General features: G+C 36.4%; 1 non-coding gene across 1 annotated transcript; it reads left to right on the top strand.

Annotated features, from left to right (window-relative positions):
- The first annotated feature begins 20,490 nt into the window (after positions 1-20,490).
- On the top strand, positions 20,491-20,598 carry LOC115978506. Its single transcript, XR_004088775.1, has one exon. It is a non-coding gene; the product is annotated as a small nucleolar RNA R71 (small nucleolar RNA).
- Positions 20,599-24,014: the final 3,416 nt, after the last annotated feature.

The following is a 24,014-nucleotide window of genomic DNA, read 5'->3' on the forward strand; positions in this document are numbered from 1 at the left end:
GTTCATTAGCATTAAACAGTTTAACAAGCAAATTCTTCATATCAAGCTCAAAAGATTCAATTTTATTCAGGCTAAGTTCTACTTTCATAGCATCCTTTACAGCAACTTTGCAAAGTTTATTATTGGCCTCTTGAAGATCTGCATCCTTAGAGAGTTCCCCATTAGAAGGGTTCTCTTCAACAGATATGCTCTCATCAACTACAGCAATAGCGGTGAAAGTAATGAAGTTTCCATCCTCATCACAATCAGACTTATTATCAGAAACTTCACTATCACTAAGGGTTATAGCCATAGCCTTACCCTTAGACTTCAAATAGGTAGGACATTCAGATTTCATGTGTCCATACCCTTGACATCCAAGACACTGAGAACCCAAAGAATTATTAGAAGATTGACCTACTTTTTCTCTAGGTTTATCATTATTGTTAACCTTAGTGAGATCATGCTTCCTAAAGTTTCTAGGTTCAGCAGTGTTCGTGCCTCTTGCCTTTTTGTTACTATTCTTGAGAAAGTTTCTAAAGTTCTTGGCAAGGCAAGCAATCTCTGTAGTTTTAAAGTTTCTAAAGTTCTTGGCAAGGCAAGCAATCTCTGTAGCAGAGAGCTCATCATCAAATCTACCACCTTCAACATCATCAACTGACTTAAGAGCCATTGATTTGGATTTGGTAGCTTTGGGTAGATCCAACTCATAAGATTGAAGAGATCCTACAAGTTCATCAACAGGGATAGAGTCTACATCCTTATTTTCAGTAATGGCAGTCACCTTGGGTCTAAAGTCTTCAGTTAAAGATCTAAGAATATTCCTAACAATTTTAGGTTGATCATAGATTTCACCCAAGATAAAAGCAGAATTAACAATATCATTCAATTTAGAATAAAATTCATCAAAAGTTTCATCATCAGACATCCTAATACTTTCAAATTTAGAAGTCAATTGCTGCAATTTATTTATTTTGATAGCCTTTGTGCCTTCATGCACAGTCTGGAGGATATTGCAAGCAGTATGAGCAACCTCAACATTAGAGATTCTCTTAAATTCCTCCATAGAAATAGCGTTAAAGATAGCTTTCATAGCCTTACTATTAAACGCAGCTGTTTCTTTTTGAGAATTTTCTCACTCACTAACAGGAGTAGTAGGCTTCTCCCATCCGTATTCAATGGAGTTCCATACTCTCTCATCAATAGATTTTAGGAATGCTTTCATCCTTACTTTCCAATAAACATAATTATTCCCATCAAATTGAGGAGGAATAACTAGAGAGTGTCCGTGTTCCATGACAATAGGGATCAAGGATCAGCTCTGTGATCAAAAGATCAACAACAAAAGAGCTACCCACTCTGATACCACTTGATAGTTTTTAGACCCCTTAAAACCAATTTATTTAACCTAGGTAATTAGCCAAGTTGTTACTAAGTCCAATTTAACAAGTCTAGGTTATCATAATAACAAAGATCAAATCATGCAAAGCAGCGAAAAATAAATAACACAAGATATGATCACCTAAGAAACCAAACCGGTAAAAACTTGGGGAGGATTTGACCTAGCTATCCTTAAGGTAAATTTGAATCCACTATCTTGAAAGAATCGAAATTCATACAATAAGACTTACAAGCCCCCACGCTCGACTTCTTATTGTTACCAACCAGTAAAACTTACTGACACGACCACGTGTAAGCTCCGAATCCACGGACTCATTCTTTCTTGGATTCACCATCAGATATAAGCACACTCGCTTGTGTTTTCTTTAAACTTCAATGGTAGCAACTGAGTTGATCATCAAGGTGTAGATAAATCTTCTCCTTGAAAACCCTAAGTTTGTGTAAATGAAAGCTCCTTTAGATCTCACAAGAGATTTATGCAAATAGCAATATGAGCAACACTAAAACGTGGCTAGGGTTTGCCTTTTATACTTAGGACAAATAAGAAATCCTAAAAACATTTTAAAACAATTAGGGCTGAGTTGGAAAAATTCTGTAGAAAAAAATTCTGCCCAAGCTTCGATCAATCGAGCCAGGCCGAAATGCATTAATCTTTTCTGCATTAAGCTCGATTCCAACTTTACATAAACGCACAACTTTGAGCAAGACTAAAACACTGCTAAATACATTGTTTTGATCATGGTTTGTCAACAATACAAATTAGAGTTCTAAATATATAAAAACCTAAGTCTTTAGAACCTAACAAAAACAAAATGAAAAAAATATGTTTTTCATAAACCTCAATAGATACCTATTTGTCGAGTAGCTATTGAGACACGGGATTCAGACTGCTCTCTAAGCCTCGATAGATGCTAGCTGTTGAGCTTTAATGAGCAGCACTTTCACACTTGATTCTTGGATAGACTTGCATGGATTTAACACTTGAACTTGAAACCTTGTTTCTTAAAGCATTAAACACATCCTAGATCTACCCAAATACAATTATAGTGCGTTTTATCAAAGGATTAGCCAATTACATAAAATGTTGACATATATTCCTAACATTGAATCACATATGTTTTAACATTAGGTATAAAATGGTAGATTTTGATCAAATTAATGTAGGTGAAACAAACTGGGCACCATCAACAGGTGTTGAAGATCTGGATGGATGCATTTTGGCAGCAACAAAACTGTACCTATTCACCAAAATGACTCAATACAGCATCATTTACATATCAAATAATCTAATGAGCTTATGCAGATAGCTGAACACACATAACTTAAAATAATGGTCAACCTAGCAGGTAAATCTACTTTGTACTCAAACCTCAACGCATCATACTTCTCACTTTTTAGCAACAGAACAAAAGGGGAAAATGTATTTATTTTAATCATTTGATCATGCTGCTAAAGATGACAGCAAATCAAAGTATCAAAGAGAAAATATAATAAAATTGTACAATAGAAATACAACTTCACATTTTGAGAGACACTTTCAAAACAACATTAGAGATTCCCGGTTGAATGGAAACTATCTACATCAATAGTTTTTTTTTTTTTTTTTTTTTTTTTTTTTTTTTTTTTTTTGCTAAGATAGTTCTATAGAATTAGAATTTAGCATTAAATTAAAATTTATTCTAGATTTTACACCTTATCAATTTCATAATGTTTTCCTTTATTTTAACTCAATAAGAAACTTTGGGAGTGTACTATCATACATAGGCCTAAAGCAAATTTGAGAGAAGCCAGGATGGATGGATATTTTGTAAATCTCCAAAGCTACTATCTTTCAAGTTGAAAACATGAGTTTCATTTTCATCATTGAAGAAAATGCAATTCCTTTTATACCCAGTAAACTCTTCAGCCAAAATCAATAAACAACAAACATTACCCAAAACAAAAACTCTATCACCCAAGCTTTTCTCCAACTCCCATCAACCCCACTCCTCATCCAGCTTATAAACTTTGAAATCAACCACTTTGGGACCATCACAATCTCTAACATACCAATTGGTATGTTCTACCCTTCTCCTTTCTTTATTAAAGTATCTATCATCAACATAGAAAGCTCCATATGACTCCGCCATGTGCTTCTGGCTACCCAACACATATAGCGGAGGCAAAAATGGAACCAACTTCAATGACGAATTATCGACCCAAGAAATTTTTTGCCGATGTATCAATCACATAGAATTGGCCCTTATATTCAGTAATATGGTTAGGTTCTAAGACTTTAGGAACTAAATGTATTAGAATTTCAATGTGTAATGTGTTGGCAAACCATGATTAAAACTTAGAGTCTAGATTTAGTCTACTCAAAGTGTATTTATTTGTAAAGTTGGAATTGAGTAATTGCAGGATTTATTTATCTAAATCTGCAAGGCTTGATCGATCGAAAATTAGGCTCGATCAATCGAACCTCATGCAGATTGTTTTTTCTGCAGAATTTCCAACTTAGCCCAAACCCATTTGACATGTAGGGTTTTATGTTTTACTCCAAGTATAAAAGGAAAAATCCCAGCTACGTTTTAGAGTCTTTTTGACATGCTGTGTGTGTGAATCTTCTGTGAGATCTAGAGGTGTTTACCTTCATATACACTTAGGGTTATTAAGAACAAGATTGATGTCAAGAACTTGGTGATCTCTTCAGTTGCTGTTTCAAGAGCTTAAAGAAAAACACAAGTAGGAGAATTTGTGGTTGCTGTGGATCAAGGAAAGAAGTAGTCTATGGACTCAGAGCTATCACGTGGTTGTGGTAGTAAGTTTTCTACTCAAGGCAGCAATAGGAAGTTAGTGGTCTAAGTCTTATTGTACAAACTTCAATTCTTTCATAGTAAATTTGTTTTACCTTGGGGATAGCTAGGTTAAATCCTCCCTAGGTTTTTTATCGGTTTGGTTTTCCTGGGTTATTATATCGTTGTGTTATTTACTTTTCCGCATTATTTACATGATATGATTTAATTGTGTTAACCTAGATCTGAATAATTTATCTAAGTATTCACTTGGCTAAATAACTAGGTTAAACAACTTGTGTTTTAAGGGGTCTAAAAACGTATAAATATCATCTTACTCAAAACTGTTATCATCTACAATGGCAAAACTCCTAGCCCCAAGTTTTACGAAGCCCAATCTTTCGGCACTAAAGATAAAAACAACGACAGAGTCATTTACATTATTCCAAGGTGAGTTGGGAAACATAATTACATTATTGGCAGATTGTGCGTGTAAAATAATCTGCAAGTGCGCAAAATCATACCAAGTAGTAAAGTGTTTTTAGAAAACGAATGTCGAACCCACAGGGATTAATTATGTTATTGAATACCGAAATTCACTAAATTAATTACTATTTGGAAAATCGAAAATAAAAGGTACGTTCTACTATCTAAATTAAATTAAACTATTTAATAAAAATAAATCTACGAATAAATAAATAAAAAATTAACAAAGCATAAAAATCTAAAAGTGTAAAAAAAAATATGATAAGAATGGATCTAGAGCGATTGATTTCACCTAACAAATCCCACACAATTTATTCTTCCTAATTATTAAATTCTAATAATCTCCAATTGATGATTAAAAATTCCTCAACTATTCAATATCTTCTCTCGAATAATATCAAAAATATCTTCAACTAACAATTCCATATCTCTATGTGAATTTAATTAATTGGAGACTCATTATGTACTTTGAATTTTCTAAAAAAAAAAAAATCACACTAATCGCGGTAAAGCACCTCTACTTTCCCTCAACTAATGGTGTTTAATTCTAGAACTAAAATAACAAATCACCTCTCGGTCTCATTATAATTCAATTGATCAAACAATAATTTGTAAAAAATATTAAGCATTAAGAATAAGAATTAAACACTCAATCATGGAAATATTAAAAATAAAATAACTCAGAATATAAATTGAGTGTTCATTGCTAGACTACATCAATGCTCTAGAAAATAAAATTTATTTCATAATCAAATTGAAAAGAAAACAAATAAAAGTTAAGTTATTCATCGGAATTGGTTGATCAACATGAAGCTCTCGCCTTTTTCCTCAGAAAGACTCCAAAAAAGATTCTTCAATGCGGCACGCCCCCACTCTAAGGTTTCTAATCTCTCTATTTATAGGAACCGTGTAGATGTCCCCAACAGATTGAAAGTCCAATTGTCGTGACCTTTTCAAACTCCTACAAGTGCGACCTTATTTTTGCCTTTTGACTTCATGTGCTTTTGTGGGCCAGGCCGAATTTTGCTAATGGTCATATAGCTATTGTTGGGTTACATATGAAATAAATGTGCTGCTGAATAAAGGAGTCAAACATCAAGGAATCTCCCAAGTTGAAGTGCAGATTGTCGTCCATTGAAATAGAACACTCTTCATGAATATAAACTTGCACCATTTCTTTTAGTTTGAATGTTTAAGATGTAGATTAATCTGAAATCTTCTCATTTCTTCAAAGCACAAATGAATAGATAAATATAAATAAAAATCAAATCAAATCAAAAGAAATAAAGGAAAACTAACAATTTTAATAAATAAGAGGTTTGAAAGTTCAAAAACGTGTATAAAACACCTTTGAACGTTTAGACCCCCAAATAACAACTTAATCAATTCAAGCAATATGTCAAACAACTAGTGTGCGGAAACTTAACATATGCTATCATACGAAATTGATTAAATACTATCTAAGCCATAACAAAATAAAATCCACAGCAGATAATTTAAAGGCAAAGATAGAGGAAGGAAGATGCAAACACAAAGACAACACGCGATGTGTTATCGAAGAGGAAACCGAAGTTCTCGGCGAAAAACCTCTCCGCCGCCCTCCAAGCGGTAATCAATCCACTAGAAAATATAGTTGGGATACAAGGACAGCAATAGACCCTCCAAGCCTAATCTACCCAGTGCACCTAAGCCCTCCAAGCTTCTTGCTCCAACGAGGTTGCGCCGAACCTTTTTCTTTTCTAGCTTTCCGGATTCCGCTACTAGACCATAGCATCAACCAATGAAGATTGGTTCCTTCCTAACTGCTTCCCAGAAATCCAAACAGCAGACTCACAATGATGATAATGGTGAGAACCTGGTTTGGTATAAAGCCTCTCAAGGATTTAACAATGGAGAGGAAGAGAGTTGAGGAATTTGAAGAGATTCTAAGGTAGAGATTGTGGGTGAAACAATCTGGTTTTTCTTTAGGGTTTCTCTCTCAAAAATCTCTCTGGAAGCTCTCTTTCAATCGTGGGTAATAGGGGTATTTATACTGGAGTGGAGAGGAATGTGAAACGTCAGAATTCTACAAAACAGGGGTGGCTCGCGGCTTGACCTCGCGGCTTGACTAAGTCGCGAGATCCAGTCGCGAGATAACCGTATGGCCAGTTGTCCTGTTTTGTCCTGTAATGCTCCAGCTAGCAGACTGTTCACCTTCCAGCATGCTTGGCACGTGAGGTTGTTTCTGGCGGCTTGAAGCCGCGAGTCACCCGCGAGACCCAGCCGCCACACTCTGTTTTCTTGCACACTCTTGAGCAAACTTCACTCTATCTCACTCACTACCCTTACATCAAACCCACCTAAATACAGGGTTACTAAATGCTGAATTACAAGCAAATTTGGCACGGAATAAAGCCAATTAGATGGTTGAATAAATTCAACCTTACAATCTTCCCCTTTGGCTATTCCGTGACAAAACCCTAAAACAGACTCTAGACTTAACATGTGAGTTGGGAACAGTTGAACAAAAACTCACTCACACCTAACTCTAGAAGCTGTGAAGCACTTGAATCATATGAACATAATACTCCTGAAACACAACAATACACCATGATCATTGTAAGCAGAAAATTATAAAAAGCATATGAAACAGGCAATATTTGATCAAGCAAAGATGGAGTTATGAAACAACCCATGGCTTGATCAACCAAGTGAACACCACAAGGTAGTGATCACAGTGCTCATCCACACTTGGAATGAACACAAGGACATACAAGTTAACAAGCACAAGGCAAGACACTTGTATGCACAACACTCAACCAATGCATATCACACAAGGCATATGCATCTAGGAACAATCCTACAAGGGCACAAGAGTGACAGTACATAAACCAAAATGCATAACATTTAGATTAAAATACTGATTTCAACATAGCATAAAGGCTGCACTAGGCTAGGTACAAACCATAAAGCCTACAAACTTGCAAAAGACATAAACCCTAAAAGCTTACATAAGCACATGGGTACAAAACACAAAACATCCTGAATAACATCATCAAGATATATTAAAGTTTAATCCAAGAGTATATGATAAGAGTTAGAAACAACTATACACCAAAACACAGTGTATCAAACCCATAAAAACATTAAATAAATAGTACCCAACAAGCATAAACCTAAAAAAAAAAACCATAAGTTTAGAGGATAAGACTAAAAACAAAAGTATGTGTGTATGTGTGTACTCCCCCTAACACTATGCACACTTCCCTTTGGACTTTTCTCCCTCTTACTAAAAGCTCTCCCCCTTTTTGTCACGAATAGCTAAAGGCTCTCGTCCAACTTTCGTTGAATATCATCTAGCTGATTCTCCATAGTCTCGAGACGCATTTGAACATGGTTGTTTGTGGAGTAGAGAAGTGCCACAAGCTCATCAACGCGTTTCTGAATATGCTCGAGTACACTGCCAGCTCTATCAGTATGAGGAGCAGTCGGAGCTTGCGGAATAGGAGCTGGTGAAGCTTCAGGAACAGCACGTGATGTAGATGTGGTATGTGCTGGTGTCTCTGAGTCAGGGGCAGACGGAGTGACCGGAGAGATGTGAGCACTCCTTGGTAATTTAGAGGAGTGACTTCTGCTAGCTTGAAGAGTGAGCAAGGAAATGGGACGTTGACGAGTCAACATTTTTCCATCTGCAGGAGGAGTAATGCCTTCACGAAGAATGAGCTTCATGATGAGACTGCAAAATGGAATAACTCCTCTTGCTGCAGATCGACATGCGGTCTTCCTCAAGATGTAGTAGATGTGAGCACATATGTCAATGGGAGCTCCTGTAATAAGGTCACATAGAAACAGAGCTCTCCCAAGATTGATGAATGTAGTGTTGGACAGTGGGTAGAGATTGGTGAACATGATCAACTTCAGTGTGGTCAACTCAGGTGCAAACTTTGCGGTGCTGATGGAGGTTCCTGCACTGGATACTTCATGATCGTATCCTAGGATTTGTAAAATTTCTCCAACTTCTGGATTTCGTTCATCGTAAGGAGTGAGATTCACATGCTGAGGTCTGGTGATGCCGAGAAGATCTGCGATGGAGTCTGGGGTAACACTAAACTCTGTTCCTCTGACCCAGAAAATGAGTTGGGGTCCAAGATCAGTCGCATTGGAGAAGCATTCCTTAACCAGTTCATCCATTGGATCATCAAAGTTCCCAAACAAGTTTGCCCAATCTCGTTTCTCAAAGATTCGAGGGATGAAAGTGGTCCCTAAGGTATTAAACTCTACCACCCGTTCCACTATAGTAGTCGACTTGTCAAACACGTTTGAGTAGACGTGTGAGTTAAGAGGAAGTCTGAACCTATCCTCATTGGGGTCTTGAGAAGCCTGAGATGATAGTCGAGTCCTTTTAGCAACTGGTGATGCTGGTTCGTCAGCAACAATGTCTTTACCCCTGGAAGATCGACGAGACATCTGCAAGAGACAGGCCCACAGCAAAGAACCAAACAACAATACCACACAAGACCAATGTCAACATGATTCAGTGTAAACAAAATATCAATATACAAACACAAACTGAAGATAGTGCAGACCCAATCAAACTACCAACAATATACAGGAGCACAAAATGATAGGAGCAGCAATATGGTGATAGTGCACCAAGACATAGAAGGACAAAAACAACAAACACTTGTCGCTGAGACAGGTTATCAAGACCATGATATGCAAACACATACAGCATTCGAACATTTAGATCAGATAACATAAAATACTCCACCAGAGATATGAACAAGGAAAAATATTTCAACATGAAGAACCCAATAATCCATACTAGAGAACAAGGTTGAGATACAAACACCCAAAAAGGATTCAGTAACCAATATCATTATCAGAAACAATGCTTAAGCAAGTGAAATGAGTAAGTCAAATAGACAACAAACCCATGTAACAAAAGATTTTCAGACTCAATAATCGGCAAATATCAGAACAATGAACATCACATTTTGACTGTTCAACATGAGAATAGATGAGAACAAAATCAAACAAGATCCGCCATACCCATTTCATAAGAGAGAAGTAGTTCGTACACAATATCAACCCAAACAGCAGCAAGAAAAACCAGGAAAAGAGAAAATGAGATTGAGAAAGCATAAACCCTTACCTTTTCTTGATGATTTGGATAAGAAATGAAGCACCAATGAGGGTTGAATATGGGTTCACAGAGTTTTTGGAAAGGAGGAAGTTTAGAGAGAAGATGAACAGTCATAAAAGTTCGAGGGAAAAACTGAAAAAAAGGTTTAAAAACTGCTCCTGTTTCTGAAAAACACACGGTTCTCGCGACTGGAATAAGTCGCCACACAGTCGCCAGCTCAAGTCGCCAAAACACACAAGACCAAAAATTTGAAAAATTTTTCTAAGTGTTTTTCGCGACTGGAAGGTCTACCCGCGAGTGAGTCGCGATTTGAGCCGCGAAAATCTCTGAGTAACCTCGCGACTGGACCTTCCACTCGCGAACAAGTCGCCAGAAATTACCAGCGAAGGTGCGACTGAGGCTCGCGACTTGACATACCCGCGATTGAGCCGCCAAAACAGAGCAAAACAGGATTTTTGAAATTTTCAGATTTTTCAAGCAAAATACTTTCCAAAAACACCTAAAACACTCAAAAATCTTTTTGTGCTTGAATCAACAAAGATTGAGCATGTGAAAACACATTTCATCAAGTACAATCACACAAATGAATATGGCATTTATTGAACATAAACTTGTGTGTTGTGTGTGGATATCAACAATGAGATAGTCCTTCGTCTAATGTGAAGCTTCAATGATCAATTCAACCAAGGCATACACAATTAGCACTAGATCATGTGACCCATCTCAATTATAGAAATATGTATATATGACCTCCCACATAAACTTGATAACATGATTTGGAGCTTTACATTTGACTCCACTTTCAATCATAACATTTGATCTTTTTGATCATTTGAGTCAATCACCTCTCATTGTGAGAGTGATATATGATATTTCACTATAATGAATAAGCCTTTGGCTTTTTGAATAAACATTCACTTCAATATAAGGTCGCTTACCCTTTTTCCTAGTCAAATACTAGAGTGTGCGACAGGCTTTTGCAGCTCAATATCTCTTTTCATTTGGAGATTTACATTTGGTGAGCTCTTTTTAGCAAAACAAAAATAAAGAGTGGGAAGATATATAGACACAAGTCTATGCAAGTCTCAAGATCAACAAAACCATTCACTAATCATTCATGACAAGTTTGAAGATCTATTTACAACAATCACAAAGATTTCAAGATTTTTCCCACTGTGATATAAGTGCATAAAGACAAGCAATGCTCGAAAATGCACAAAGCTATTAGCACAAAGGTACAAGGCAAAACAAGTTTTGAGACAAAAACTCAACAAAGTCAATCAAGCTTTTGATTTTCTATTTTTATGTGTTTTTTGGATTTTTGACACAAGAAACAAAAAGATTGATAAAACAAAATTAAAGAAATGTACAAAAAGACAAACAAACAACCAACAGCAAAAATAGCAAGCAAAACAATCAAACATAGTCACAAAGCATAGGAAGTATTGATGCATGGACATGTTGTAATGCTTATGCATGAGTACCCTTATTCACCCTCACGTCACTTGCGTTTGGGGTGATTTCCTTATAGGATTGGGTACGGGAGTTAGGGCTTTCAAACCTTCGTGAGAAGCTTTCCAAGCAGTTGGTGAATGCACCAATCATCTTCATCACGTTCATCATTCCGGGATCACCATTCTGATCTCTAGATTGATCTCCAGCCCAACTTCTTCTCTCATTTCTAGGTCCTCCTGACCTTTGAGGGGTTGCACTATTCTTTGCTCTCAGCTTTTGGCAATTTGGTCGAGTATGCCCTTGAAGTCCGCAGTAGTGGCACACATAAGTTCCTCTAGGACCTCTTTGTGGTCGAGAACGTGACTTGGCACGAGATTCAGATCTGTCTGCAAACTGATTGCGAGGATTTAACATTCGTTGGTTCACCAAATTCTTCTTCTCCTCCACCTCGAGCTTCTCACCAGTAAGGTTAGCTACAATTGGAGCTTCAGCCTTTACAAACTTCACTCCTTTACTAACATTTCCAGACGAACTACCTCCTCCGGTATATCCCAATCCGGATTTTTCTGAGAAGCTCTTTTGAGATGATATAACATCATCTAGCTTCTTGGTGGTAACCCTCTCTACTTTGGCATTAGCTTGCACAACCTCACTCTCAAGAAACCTTACTTTTGTGTAAGCTTCGGACAACTCTCCATTCAGAGTTTCTATCTCACACTTGGCCTCCCTATATCGGATTAGGAGACTTTTGTAGTCCTCCTCAGCCTTCTTCATTTTTCTCACAGCAGCCTTGGCCACCCTTGTGTATTCCCCGGACTTCTCCAAAAGTAAGTTATAATTCTCCTGAAGATTCGCGTTGCTTCCATCTACTTCAGCATCCGATTCTTCAACAATTCCTAGTGATTCATCATCACTATGTTCTCCAAGGTCTTGCACAAGCAGATTCAGTTCATCTGACGACTCAACATGAGCAATAGTCATAAAAGCCGAATAGTTCCCCTCTCCATCACAGCTCTCTTCAGACTCTGAGTCAGACGAATCCGAGTCACTCAAGGTCGTGGCATACACTTTACCTTTCGATTTCAAATAATTCGGACATTCCTTTTTGAAGTGTCCATGCCCGTTACATTCGAAACACGTGACACCTTGTGTAGGTTGGGATTCTTTTCCATCTTTCCTTTTGAATTCCCTTTTCTCCCTTCCAGAACTTTGGAATTTTCTTTTATCATCAAATTTGCCATTATTTTTGAATTTCAAAAACTTTTTGAAATTCTTGACAAGGTATGCAACATCTTTGTCAACCACATCTTCTCCCGATGAGTCTTGATCTTCTACCTTCTCATTAATGGTCTTTAGAGCAAGAGATTTACTCTTCCGTTGATTGGGTAGCGACATCTCATAAGTCTGCAGAGAACCCACCAGCTCTTGCACTTTGATGTCATCGAGGTCCTTGCTCTCTTCTATTGCTGTCACTTTAGCTCGAAAGCTTTCCGGCAATGATCGAAGGATCTTTCTTACAATCTTCGAGTCCTCCGTTTTCTCCCCCAAGTTGAACTTGCTGACAACCACTTCATTTAACTTCCCATAGAAAGAGTCAAAAGACTCATCCTCACTCATTTTGAGCTCCTCAAACCGAGTGGTCAGCATTTGTAACTTGGTGTCTTTCACTTTCTTCGTGCCTTCATAGGTAGTTTCCAAAATCTCCCATGCTTCTTTGGCCACGGTAATATGAGAAATCCTGTGAAATTCATCTGGAGACACACCACAGAAAATAGCATTGAGTGCTTTACTGTTAGCATTAGATGCAGCAAGTGCTGCCTTATCCCATGTGGATTTTGCTGCCTCTGGTTTGGTCCAACCAATCTCAACAGCATCCCAAACGGATTCATCAATCGAACACAAAAAAGCTCTCATTCGAACCTTCCAAAAAGCATAATTACTACCATCAAAATATGGAGGTGCATTTAGGGATTGAGACCTATCCATCTCAAAAGGGAGTCAAGGATCACACAATGGTAATGAAACCAATATCAGTGTACCTGCTCTGATACCAATTGAAAGTTCAAAAACATGTATAAAACACCTTTGAACGTTTAGACCCCCAAATAACAACTTAATCAATTCAAGCAATATGTCAAACAACTAGTGTGCGGAAACTTAACATATGCTATCATACGAAATTGATTAAATACTATCTAAGCCATAACAAAATAAAATCCACAGCAGATAATTTAAAGGCAAAGATAGAGGAAGGAAGATGCAAACACAAAGACAACACGCGATGTGTTATCGAAGAGGAAACCGAAGTTCTCGGCGAAAAACCTCTCCGCCGCCCTCCAAGCGGTAATCAATCCACTAGAAAATATAGTTGGGATACAAGGACAGCAATAGACCCTCCAAGCCTAATCTACCCAGTGCACCTAAGCCCTCCAAGCTTCTTGCTCCAACGATGTTGCGCCGAACCTTTTTCTTTTCTAGCTTCCCGGATTCCGCTACTAGACCATAGCATCAACCAATGAAGATTGGTTCCTTCCTAACTGCTTCCCAGAAATCCAAACAGCAGTCTCACAATGATGATAATGGTGAGAACCTGGTTTGGTATAAAGCCTCTCAAGGATTTAACAATGGAGAGGAAGAGAGTTGAGGAATTTGAAGAGATTCTAAGGTAGAGATTGTGGGTGAAACAATCTGGTTTTTCTTTAGGGTTTCTCTCTCAAAAATCTCTCTGGAAGCTCTCTTTCAATCGTGGGTAATAGGGGTATTTATACTGGAGTGGAGAGGAATGTGAAACGTCAGAATTCTACAAAACAGGGGTGGCTCGCGGCTTGACCTCGCGGCTTGACTAAGTCGCGAAATCCAGTCGCGAGATAACCGTATGGCCAGTTGTCCTGTTTTGTCCTGTAATGCTCCAGCTAGCAGACTGTTCACCTTCCAGCATGCTTGGCACGTGAGGTTGTTTCTGGCGGCTTGAAGCCGCGAGTCACCCGCGAGACCCAGCCGCCACACTCTGTTTTCTTGCACACTCTTGAGCAAACTTCACTCTATCTCACTCACTACCCTTACATCAAACCCACCTAAATACAGGGTTACTAAATGCTGAATTACAAGCAAATTTGGCACGGAATAAAGCCAATTAGATGGTTGAATAAATTCAACCTTACAAGGTTAATAAAAATCATGTAAAAATTACACTTATCAAATTCCCCCAAACTTAAATTTTGCTAGTCCTCGAGCAAAGAAAGAAAGAAAAAAAAAATAAACAACTAAAATAAGCTTTGCTTCATAAATTTTAACTTTTTTTCTTGCCTCAAAGATCTACATAAAGCTTTTAATTCAAAGGAATCATTCCAAATTAATCAAGTCCAAAAATTAATTCAAAACTCAACTCCATCGCATTATCATTCTCACTTCATCATTAGCTTCTTGGATAGTTTTATGCAAACAAGTAAATAAGTACGGATCTCTAAAAACTCCATAAGCTTGCTTTTTAAATCACCCTCCACCAATATAAAACAAAATATTTCCCAGGATCAATAGGCCTTTATTAGGCTTGTGATGTATGGCTATGGTGAGGGCTATAAAGAAAAGATAAGGTTTAAGCAAATATAGCACTCTCACTTCTAAAATATAAATTTTTCTCAGTCCTTTGAATATCTCAAAATGCCTCTCTTCATCAATTTTTTTTTTTTTTTTTTTTTTTTTTTTTTTTTTTAACTTACTTCAAGTCGTCACTTATCTTTTGATGCGAATGTAGGCATTTGTGATGGATGCACCCAGTTACTCAACAAATCACAAACTTGAAGTGATTTTTCATACTCATATTTCAAGTTACGGTTTGATGTAAGAGTAAACATTGGTAATGAATACCCCTAGTTACTAAGCAACTCAAAACATTGGAGTAAATGGAACTTTGTACAATTTTCTTCTTCTTTTTTTTTTTTTTTTCTTTTTCTTTTTAACACTCATATATCGTTCTCTTTTCTTCAACCTAGTTTAAGAATAGATCACTTGGGTAACTAGGGATAAAGATAATAAAGAGGTAAGCTTGAAAGGCTCAATCGATTCAAAGAATGCCTAAATCACTTCCCAAGTAATATTCTGTATAAGATTTCTCCTTGAGATTAATTCAACAAGTTCTAGAATAAGTAGAGACCATCCAAATTTACAAAATTCACATAAAATTTCTCTAGGTATCCACAATGATTAATGATCATATCAAATTGAACAAGATCAAGTAAAGAATTAACAACTGGACTTAAGCAATGAGAATGATTCCTGAAAATTATAAGAGATTTCAACCATATTCTTATCATAGGCTTTTTTCTTTTTTGAATAAATAAAATAAATTCCCTTCCCCCAAACTTAAATTTCACATTATCCTCAATGGGAAAAAGGAAGAAAAACTAAATAAAAGAATGAGAAAGGAGGAGATGCTCCCCTGATTTTTAATTGAATATTTTTCCGTGAGGTGCAGCCGTGTACCCATTGAAGATTTCTTTGGTCTCTTCATTCCTACAAAATGAAATAAAAACAATAAGATAAAGAAAAATAAATAAATAAAAACATAAACAAAAAAATTATATAAAAAAAAAAAACTTAGGTTGCCTTCCAAAAGCGCTTTATTTAACGTCTGTAGCTAGACGTTATCCTCTCATCCTTATTTACTGATGAGATCAATGGAGCATTTTTCTAAGTTAAAGTCTCCATCCATATAGGTTTTTAATCTCTGTCCATTTACTTTAAATGTCCCTTTTTTTTCATGATGGACTTCAACCGCCCCATAAGGGAAAACTTTGGTTACCACAAACGGTCTTGACCACCGAGAGCGCAGCTTTCCTGGAAAGAGTCGAAGTCTTGAGTTAAATAATAGAAATTTTTGCCTGACTTCGAATTCCATACTTAGAATATGCTTATCATGCCATCTCTTAGTTTTGTCTTTGTAAATTCGAGCATTCTCATAAGCATCATTGCGGAACTCATCCATCTCATTGATTTGCAATATTCTCTTCTCACCAGCTGCTTGTAGATCAAAGTTTAGTATCCTTGTTGCCCAATAGGCTCTGTGTTCTAGCTCCATCGGTAGATGGCATGCTTTTCCATAAACGAGCCAGTATGGTGACATCTTGATTGGTGTTTTGAATGCTGTTCTATAGGTCCATAACGCATCATCTAACTTTCTCGCCCAGTCTGTACGAGAGATATTCACGGTCTTTTCCAATATATGCTTCAGCTCTCGATTAGATACCTCAACTTGTCTGCTCGTTTGAGGATGGTATGGTGTCGCCACGTGATGTGTAACTCCATACTTAGTTAGTAGTGCTTCAAATTGGCGATTGCAAAAATACTTTCCGCCATCACTGATTATTTCCCTTGCAGTGCCGAATCAGGAGAAGATATTCTTTCGTAGAAAATTCACCACGACTCTCGCATCATTAGTCGGCAAGGCGACTGCTTCCACCCATTTGGAGACATAATCTACAGCCACCAAAATAAATTAGTTACAATATGAGGATGGAAAAGGAGCCATGAAATCTATACCCCAAACATCAAATAATTCAATAACTAAAATATTGTTTAAAGGCATCACATGTTTCCTAGAAATATTTCCAACTCTTTGACAATGATCACACAAATTAACAAATTTAAATGCATCTTTAAAAATAGATGGCCAATAAAACCCGGATTGTAGAATTTTTGCCTCTGTTTTTGCACCACCAAAGTGGCCGCCAACTTCCAATGAATGACAATGTCTGAGTATCTTCTCCATCTCCTCCTCGGGCACACATCTTCTGATTATCTGGTCCACATAGTGTCTGTATAAAAAAAGTTCTTCCGAAAAATAATATTTCAAGTCGGAGAAGAATTTCTTCTTTTGTTGATATGTCATCCTGGGAGGTAGAATTCACGACACCAAGTAGTTGACTATGTTGGCATACCATGGAACTACTTGTATAGCCATCAAATGCTCATCAGGGAATACTTCTTTATTTGAAATTGCTGCTTATTATTCGTACCTTGAAGCTCCATCCAAGACAAGTGATCCGCCACCAAATTTTCAATACCCTTCTTGTCCTTAATCTCCAAATCGAATTCTTGTAGAAGCAAAATCCATCAAAGCAATCTTGGTTTAGCATCCTTCTTTGCAAGCAAGTACTTCAAAGCGGAGTGATCGGTGTAGACAATCACCTTCGAACCTATCAAGTAAGAACGAAATTTTTCAAAAGCAAAAACAACTGCTAATAATTCTTTTTCAGTAGTGGCATAATTCAGTTGAGCTTTTGTTAAGGTCCTACTTGCATAATAAATAACATGAAATTTTTTATCTTTTCTCTGCCCTAAAACAGCCCCTATAGCATAATCACTGGCATCACACATTAATTCAAATGGTAAATTCCAATTCGGTGACACAATTATAGGTGCTGAAATTAATTTCTTTTTCAGTGTTTCAAAAGCATGCAAGCATTCATTAGAAAATTCAAATCAAGTGTCTTTAATCAACAAATTGCAAAGAGGTTTAGTAATTTGGGAAAAATCCTCAATAAACCGTCGGTAGAATCTAGCGTGTCCCAAGAAACTTCTCACGTACTTCACATTGGCTGGTGGTGGGAGTTTTTTGATCACTTCTATTTTTGCTTTGTCAACTTCAATTCCCTTAGAGGAAATTCGGTGGCCCAGCACTATCCCTTCCTCTACCATGAAGTGGCATTTTTCCCAGTTCAATACTAAATTTGTCTCCTCGCATCTCTGCAAAACTGAAGATAAGTTAGACAAACAATTATCAAAAGAATATCCAAAGACAGAGAAGTCATCCATGAAGACTTCTAAAAAAAATTTCCACCATGTCGGAGAAGATGGACATCATGCATCTTTGAAATGTGGTTGGCACATTGCAAAGGCCAAAAGTCATCCGCCTATATGCAAATGTTCCATATGGACAAGTAAAAGTGGTATTCTCTTGATCTTCAGGTGCGATGGCTATTTGATTATAAGTAGAGTATCCATCTAGAAAACAATAATAAGCATGCCTTGCAAGTCTTTCCAGCATTTGATCAATAAAAGGTAAAGGAAAATGATCTTTTCGAGTTGTATCATTAAGTCTTCTGTAATCTATGCATATTCGCCATCCCGTGACCGTCCTTGTTGGTATAATTTCATTATAATCATTTTTGATCACGGTTATTCCACCTTTCTTTGGGACGACTTGTGCTGGACTTACCCATGCGCTGTCCGAGATAGGATAAATAATTTCGGCATCTAATAGCTTCAGCACTTCTTTATGCACCACTTCTTTCATTGATGGATTCAATCTTCTCTGGGGTTGGACAATCGGCCATTAAAATCTTGTGTGTGCAAATTGAAGGACTAATTCCTTTGATGTCAGAGATGGTCCAACCCAAAGCCATTTTGTGTTCCTGTAAGATTCTCAGCAATTTTTCCTCCTCTACATCACTCAAAGAACTGTTAATAATAACTGGAAAAGTAGAGTCTTGGCCTAAGAAAGCGTACCTTAAATTTGATGGAAGCGGTTTGAGCTCAAGTTTAGGTGGTTCCTCTGGTGGATATGTTGGCTGACATGATTTTAAGTCTTCTAATTTTGGTTGCATTGAAGAAGGAAAGAGTGGTGTAGCCTCCAAATATCTTTCACACTCTTTAACCTCTTCATCTTTGGATTTAATAGGTGTAGAGTGAGCAAGACATACCTCAAGTGGTAACTTTAGAAAATCAATTGCACAAGTCTCATCGGCCATGATCACGTCTCGGTCACTTATTTGAAAACAAGAATGTGTCTCGAAAGGAAATTTCATAGTCTTAAATACATCAAAAGTGACCTCATCCTCTCCGACCCTCAAAACAAGTTTTCCTTGCTGGACATCAATTAAGGTTCTCCCCGTCGCAAGGAAAGGTCGACCCAATATCAAAGGGATCTCCTCGTCCTCATCTGTATCAAGGACAATGAAGTCAGCCAGGGAGATGAACTTGTCAACTTTTACTAATACGTCCTCAATGACTCCTCTTGGATGTTTAATATATCTATCTGCCAATTGTAAAGAGATAGTGGCCGGCTTTACTTCTCCAAGACCCAATTTCCTGAAAATAGAAAGAGTCATTAGATTAATACTTTCCCCTAAATCACATAAAGCTCTATCAAAATAAGATTTTCCTATGGTGCAAGGAATAGTGAAACTCCCCGAATCTTTCAGCTTAGGCGGCAGCTTCTTTTGTAAGATTGCATTACTCTCCTCAGTCAGCATTACTGTTTCATGCTCCTCCAATTTCCGCTTCTTTGATATAATATCCTTCAAAAATTTAGCATATTTAGGCATTTGTTCCAAAGCTTCAATGAGAGGAATATTAATATGCAATTGCTTAAATATACTTAGAAATTTAGAAAACTGATCATCCACATTATTTTTTCTTAATCTTTGCGGAAATGGAATTGGTGGATCATAAATTGAAGGAGAATAAGTCTCAAAAGTAACTTCCCTGGATCATTTGGATTTTGAAGCTCTTTCATTCTCCTTAGTCTTCTAAGCTTGCTCCACTTCTTTCATCTCTGACTCGGCTTCCTTCATCTTTGACTCCTCATTATCCACGGCTTCATCTTGTTTGGCATTTGTTACTTTTGGCTCCTCATATGTTCGCCCACTTCTCAATGATATTGCCTTTGAGAGCATGCTTGAAAGTTGACTGATCTACACCTCAAGATTACGGATTAAAGCTGAGTTGTTTTGGATCGCCACGTCTGCCTTTTGTATGTACTGCATGAACATGTCCTCAAGTGTCGGCTTCTTCTCTTGTTGTGGAAATTGCTGAGGTGGTTTAGCCTACCCTTGGTTATTGCTCCTTGAGAAGTTGGGGTGATTCCTTCATCCAGGATTGTACGTGTTCGAGTATGGATTATTTTAACGTTGAAAATTTGACACGTAATTTGCTTGTCCATAATTCGATTAGGCAAAAGCATTTCCCACTTGGCAGTCGACACTTGAATGATTTCCTGCACAATGATCACAAACAACATTAGTTTGAATAACATTAACATTCATTTTACCTAGTTGTTGAGACAAAGTTGCCATTTGTGCCGACAATGTCTTTCTTGGCATTGCTCTTTCTGTAGGCCATTGATAGTTGTTGGATGCCAATTCTTCTAGAAGTTCCTAGGCTACCTCATGAGTTTTACTCATTAAAGCTCCACCAGCTACTGCATCAACCATAGACCTGTTTGTAGCTCCTAGACCATTGTAGAATGTTTGCACATGAAGCCATGCTGGAAGGTCATGATGAGGACACCTTCGCAAATATATCTTTGTACCTCTCCCATGCTTCATATAATGATTCACCCTCAAATTGGATGAATGTGGTGATATCATTCCTTAGCTTTGCTATCTTTGCGGGAGGGAAATATTTTACTAAAATGTTTTGTGCCAACTCCTCCCATGTAGTAATGATGCCATGTGGCAAAGAATTCAACCAAACTTTTGCTTTATCCCTAAGTGAGAAGGGAAAAAGCCTTAGTCGAATCGCATCATCTGTCACTCTGGTATGTTTAAAAGTATCATAAATCTCCAAGAAATTTGCAATATGAACATTAGGATCCTCTTGTGATAGCCCCCCGAATTGGACAGTCTGTTGTATCATCTGAATGATGGCCGGCTTGATCTCAAAATTATTGGCTTGTATGGCTGGCCTCCTTATGCTTGATGTAGCTCCATTTACCAAGGGCATAGCATAATCTCTTAACGCCTTTTGCTCTTGATCGGCCATATTAGATAGAGATGTGTTGGCCTCTTTCTTCTTTTCTTTCTTGAGCTGACGTAAGGTTCTTTCAATTACAGGATCAAAGAGTGTCTGCTCTAATAGTTTCAATCGAGGCACGCACTTCTAATTCCTAAAAAGAAAGAAAACAAACTTAGATGCACCTAATTTAAATTTTTTAATTTTTTTTGAATAAATAAAATAAAATCCAAAGTAGTAAATATCTAGCTAGTATCATATCAATAACAAATAGTTAATCCACGGCAACGGCGCCAAAAACTTGTTCACATAAAATAATCTGCAAGCGCACAGAATTGTAACAAGTAGTAAAGTGTTTTTAGAAAACAAATGTCGAACCAACAGGGATTAACTATGTTATTGAATACCGAAATTCACTAAATTAATTACTATTTGGAAAATAGAAAATAAAAGGAACGTTCTACTATCTACATTAAATTAAATTAAACTATTTAATAAAAATAAATCTACGAATAAATAAATAAATAAAAAATTAACAAAGCATAAAAATCTAAAAGTGTAAAAAAATATATGATAAGAATGGATCTAGAGCAATTGATTTCACCTAACAAATCCCACACAATTTATTCCTCCTAATTATTAAATTCTAATAATCTCCAGTTGATGATTAAAAATTCCTCAACTATTCAATATCTTCTCTCGAATAATATCAAAAATATCTTCAACTAACAATTCCATATCTTTATGCCAATTTAATTAACTGGAGCCTCATTACGTACTTTGAATTTTCTAAAAAAAAACACACTAATCGCGGTAAAGCATCTCTATTTTCGCTCAACTAACGGTGTTTAATTCTAGAACTAAAATAACAAATCACCTCTCGGTCTCATTGTAATTCAATTGATCAAACAATAATTCATAAAAAATATTAAGCATTAAGAATAAGAATTAAACACTCAATCATGGAAACATTAAAAATAAAATAACTCAGAATATAAATTGTGTGCTCATTGCTAGACTACATCAACACTCTAGAAAATAAAATTTAGTTCATAATCAAATTGAAAAGAAAACAAATAAAAGTTATGTTATTCATCGGAATTGGTTGATCAACATGAAGCTCTCACCTTTTTCCTCAGAAAGACTCCAAAAAAGATTCTTCAATGCGGTGTGCCCCCACTCTCAGGTTTCTAATCTCTCTATTTATAGGAATCGTGCAGATGTCCCCAGCCGACTGAAAGTCCAATTGTCGTGCCCTTTTCAAACTCCTACAAGTGCGACCTTATTTTTGCCTTTTGACTTCATGTGCTTTTGTGGGCCAGGCTGAATCTTGCTAATGGTCATACAACTATTGTTGGGCTACATATGAAATAAATGTGCTGCTGAATAAAGGAGTCAAACATTAAGGAATCTCCCAAGTTGAAGTGCAGATTGTGGTCCATTGAAATAAAACACTCTTCATGAATATAAACTTGCACCATTTCTTTTAGTCTGAAAGTTTAAGACGTTGATTAATTTGAAATCTTCTCATTCCTTCAAAGCACAAATGAATAGATAAATATAAATAAAAATCAAATCAAATCAAAAGAAATAAAGGAAAACTAACAATTTTAATAAATAAGAGGATAATAAAAATCATGTAAAAATTACTCTTATCACAGACCTACATTCAATCTCAGTTTATGGTTTGGAACATTAAAAAATCTTAACATATTAATATGGAATTGAAAAGAGTAGAAGTCAAAAGGATAAGAATGATAGTAAGGTTGTCCTAACTTGTCAGCTTTATCCAGTAATGTTTCTTGAGAACACTTGTTGAATGTTATAAATTTGTTTAAACAGAGGTAATTCAAACAACAAATACATAATGGATAGAATCTTGACAAAGAACTGCGGCAAATCTGAATTTTAACGAAATGACAGGATAAGAGAATTTGTTAAAATTACCCAATTTTCAAATTTTAAACATTTTAAAACAAAAACATATGTATATTGGAGATTTAATATGATAGTTCGTAAAGGAAATATGGCAGTCACAGTAACTTAACAGTACATTCAGTTTACTCTTCTAAAGAAAAAAAATAATAATAATACAATGAAATACATAAAGATTCATAGAGTAAGGTAGTATATACATTAGACTTCAGAAAATCAGCCCACTACCTTCTTTTTATCTCTTCATTGGGTTGCGAAGCAAAATTTTCAATAAAAACTCAAGAACTAACACCAAAGGTGGATGCACACAAATGTGAAAAATTATGTGAACATAAAACACTTTATGAATCATATACTTATTCAGAGCAGCCCAAAACACCAAAACCTACAAACAATGAAAAAAAATAAAATGCTAATAAATCAACCATTATTGAATGATGAACATGTTTTTTTCTACACATATTGAAGGGCTAAACCCCATGATGCTACCCAAAAAAAAAAAAAAAAAACACAGGATTACAATAAATCAAGAAGAAAGCATCAAAATAAATAGTATAACACATCAAGTAACAAAATGCTAACCTTGGTTATAGGTGTTGCAGAAAAGAAACGGAACAGAGTGGGTGTCAAATTAACAATTGGAAGGAGTGAGAGGTTTTCTTTGGCTGTTTTTTCTTTTACAAACTGCCTATCCCTATGAATGCAGACCATCTTATGACTTTAGATTGTCCCTGATGACATTGTGCACCTTTGTTTAGTATTATCTCTAAATTTCTATTTCAAAGAAAGCAATAAATAATCAAAGAATATAATAATTCCAATTTGGAAAAGATTAAAATGTTAGTAAAGTAGGAAAAACATATGAGGCCAAAACATTGGAAGAGAGAGAATAAACATCCGGATTTTAATTCAAATTCGAATAACAAAAAGTAGCAGTAAGGATGTGAAATAAGTAGAAAGGAGAATTGGCTAAAGAAATCAATTTGTAAAGACAGAAGCTAGCTAATACATGCCAATCAAAGCCAATTGAAATAGGAATAGAGTAAATGAACAAAATGTAAAACAAAGTATGAGATAAGTAAAAAGAAAATCAGCATTCAAGCAAACTATAATAAATAGTAAAATGG

Source organism: Quercus lobata, chromosome 2, assembly GCF_001633185.2.
Source record: "Quercus lobata isolate SW786 chromosome 2, ValleyOak3.0 Primary Assembly, whole genome shotgun sequence".
In the NCBI taxonomy this organism is placed as follows: domain Eukaryota; kingdom Viridiplantae; phylum Streptophyta; class Magnoliopsida; order Fagales; family Fagaceae; genus Quercus; species Quercus lobata.